A 3748-nucleotide genomic window follows, 5' to 3' on the forward strand; every position below is an offset into this window, starting at 1 on the left:
GGGAAAATCATCTCGTATACCGATAGTTTCACCTATAGGACCGTTTTCATCTTCTAGTCTTGATAGATGATCGGCGATAAGGTTTTCTACTCCCTTTTTGTCTTTAATTTCTATATCAAATTCTTGTAACAACAAAACCCATCTAATCAGACGCGGTTTTGCATCTTTCTTAGCAAATAGATAACGTAAAGCTGCGTGATCTGTATAAATAATAACTTTAGATCCTAACAAGTATGACCTAAACTTATCACATGCAAATACTACGGCTAACATCTCTTTTTCTGTTGTTGTGTAATTTAACTGTGCACCGGACAATGTGTGACTTGCATAATATATAACATGTAATCTTTTATCCTTTCTTTGACCTAAAACACATCCTACAGGTAGGTCACTTGCATCACACATGATTTCAAAAGGCAAATCCCAATCGGGTTTAGCAATTATGGGTGCGCTGACTAAAGCTGTTTTCAATGTTTCGAAAGCTTTAATGCAATCTTCATTAAAATCGAAGGTTGAATCCTTCATAAGCAAATTAGTAAGTGGTTTGGAAATCACAGAAAAGTTTTTTATAAATCGTCTGTAAAAACCTGCATGTCCTAGAAATGATCTTACTCCCTTGACAGTTGTTGGTGGGGGTAATTTTTCTATTACTGAAGTTTTTGCTCTATCCACTTCTAATCCTTTTTCAGATATTTTATGACCTAAAACAATTCCTTCGTCAACCATGAAATGACATTTTTCCCAATTTAATACTAAATTCGTTTCTTCGCATCTAGAAAGAACTTTATCTAAGTTTTTTAAACATGCATCAAAAGAATCTCCATAAACTGAAAAATCATCCATAAATACTTCCATGATATCTTTAATGAAATCATTAAAAATTGCAGTCATACAACGTTGAAAAGTTGCTGGTGCATTACATAGACCAAAAGGCATTCTCCTATATGCAAATGTTCCATAAGGACATGTGAAGGTTGTTTTATCTTGGTCATCCGGGTAAATATATATTTGAAAGAATCCGGAATAACCATCAAGAAAACAATAAAATGCATGACCGGCTATCCTTTCGATCATTTGATCAATGAAAGGTAAAGGAAAATGATCTTTCCTAGTTGCCTTATTTAGGTTCCTATAATCTATACAAACCCTCCAACCAGTGGTGGTTCGCGTAGGTATTAATTCACCTTCATCATTCCTTACTACAGTTATGCCTCCCTTTTTGGGTACACAATGGATTGGACTAACCCATTCACTATCCGAAATAGGATAAATGATTCCATTGTCTAAAAGTTTAGTAATCTCATTTTTGACTACTTCTTTCATATTCGGATTTAAATGTCTTTATCTATCCGCTTTAGGTGGCTTATCTTCTTCTAAGTGAATCCTATGCATTACAATACTAGGATTAATTCCTTTTAAATCTGAAATCTGCCATCCCATACTTCCTATTCTATTTCTAACAACTTCTTTCAATTTTTCTTCTTGATTTTCTGTTAATTTGTTAGAGATGATTATAGGTAGAGTATCACTTCCGCCTAGGAAAGTGTATCTCAGATGGTTTGGTAATTCTTTAAGTTCTAATTTAGGTGGAACTACTACTGAAGGCGGAACTGGTCCATCTTCTCGAATCAAAGGCTCTGGGTCCTTATCTTCTAATTCTTCACCCATTATAGGTTCTATTATTTCTTCTCTTTGAACAATGTCATTAACACATTCTTCAACTAAATCAAGTTTCATACAGGCGAAATCCTCCATAGGATATTTCATTGCTTGATTCATATCGAACTCAATCTTATCGTCACCTATTCTTAAAACTACTTTTCCTTCCGACACATCAACTAGAGCACGTCCCGTGTTCATGAACGGTCTACCAAAGATTAGCGGACAATTAGCATCATAAGCAAAATCTAAGATAACAAAATCAGTAGGAAAAATAAACTTGTCAACTTTTACTAAAACGTCCTCAATTATACCATATGGTCTTTTAGTGGATTGATCCGCTAATTGCAAAACCATATTGGTACATTTGATGTCTTCTTCTAAACCTAATTTTTCAAAAATAGACAATGGCATCAAGTTTATACTAGCTCTTAAATCACAAAGACAACTTGGGAATTCCATATTTCCCAATTTACACGGAATGGTAAAGCATCCGGGATCTTCGAGTTTAGTAGGTAATTTGCTAGATACTATCGAACTACAATCTTCAGTAAGTGAAATGGATGAAATTCCTTACCAACTAATCTTTTTTGAAATTAAATCTTTCAAGAATTTTCCATAGTTAGGAATATGCGTAATTGCATCCATGAATGTTAAATTTATATGCAAATTTTTAAGTTTATCTAAAAATGATAAAAGTTGTTTATCATGGTCCTTATTTCGGACCTTGTGTGGAAAAGGTGGCTTTGGTACAAAAGGTTTCGTACTAGAGTCAATTGGTGTATCTTTTTGTTTTAATGTATCTTCTTTGGATTTTAGTAAATCATTTCCAGGTAAAGTTGAATTTCCGGGCATTTCCGGACCTAAGTAGTTTTTCCCTGAGCGAAGAGTGATAGCCTTAACATGCTCTTTCGGATTTTCTTCCGTTTGGCTAGGAAGACTTCCCTCTTTGCGGGATGGAATTGATTTAGCAAGTTGTCCAATTTGAACCTCCAAATTATGGATGCTAGATGATTGGTTTTTGATAAGCTGATCGAATTTACTTTCGATCCGTTTAAAACCATCATCTTGATTACTTACCTTTCCATTCATAGCATCTATAAATTTGTCGATTTTTGAAGATAAAGTGCTAATCGTATCTCTTGTTTGATTTTGATAATTATTTACACGATATTGATTAGCATTTGCATTATTATTATTATTACTATTTTCCAGTTAAAGTTAGGATGATTTCTCCATCCAGGATTATAAGTATTAGAATAAGGATTAGTAGTTTAGTTTTGTCCTTGGACAAAATTTACCTGCTCTATCTCATTCATGCCTTCGTAATCAATGTCTGTCTGGATCGGATTACCATTAGGATCGCACGGTGCCATAATCCTATCAACTTTGTGCGATAAGGCAGAAAATTGGGCTTGTAACATCGCAACTGGATCAAGATTCATTATACCTTTAACCGATGATGTACCTGAGGATGATGGTTTCGCCATTGGTATATGTCCACGCTCTACGGGCCACATACTGCTGTTGATTGCCATTTCCTCCAAAAGTTCTCTTGCTTGGACGGACGTCTTCTTTATAAATAACCCTCCAGACATAGCATCTAATGAACCTCTAGTCGTAGGATTTAATCCATTATAGAATGTCTGCATTAAAAGTGCATCTGGCAATTGGTGGTGTGGGCATAAACGTTGAAGTTCTTTAAAACGTTCCCAAGCTTCATAAAGAGTTTCATTATCATTTTGGGTAAAAGATGTCAATCTTTGATGACTCTTGCGGTTTTTGCTAAAAGAAAATATTTTGATAAAAACGCTTGGGCTAATTGGTCCCAAGTTTCAAATGTTGCAGCAGGCATAGAAGTTAACCAAATTTTTGTCTTATCCTTCAAAGTGAAAGGAAAGAGGCGAAGTTTGATTGCTTCGGCTGTTACATCAGTAATTTTAAAAGTATCACAAATTTCTAAGAAATTTGTCAAATGGGCATTAGGGTTTTCGTTAGGTAGTCCATAAAACGTTACGTTGTTTTGCAACATATTAAGCAAAGCAGGCTTAATTTCAAATTGATTTGCGTTTATACGGGGTCTAACTAC

The 3748-nt window shown here is 34.6% G+C and overlaps 1 non-coding gene across 1 annotated transcript; it reads left to right on the forward strand.

Annotated features, from left to right (window-relative positions):
- The first annotated feature begins 3327 nt into the window (after positions 1-3327).
- On the forward strand, positions 3328-3431 carry LOC136221297 (small nucleolar RNA R71). The gene has a single exon (XR_010685071.1). It is a non-coding gene; the product is annotated as a small nucleolar RNA R71 (small nucleolar RNA).
- The last annotated feature ends 317 nt before the right edge of the window (positions 3432-3748 follow it).

This window comes from Euphorbia lathyris, chromosome 2, assembly GCF_963576675.1.
Source record: "Euphorbia lathyris chromosome 2, ddEupLath1.1, whole genome shotgun sequence".
Classification (NCBI taxonomy): Eukaryota; Viridiplantae; Streptophyta; class Magnoliopsida; order Malpighiales; family Euphorbiaceae; genus Euphorbia; species Euphorbia lathyris.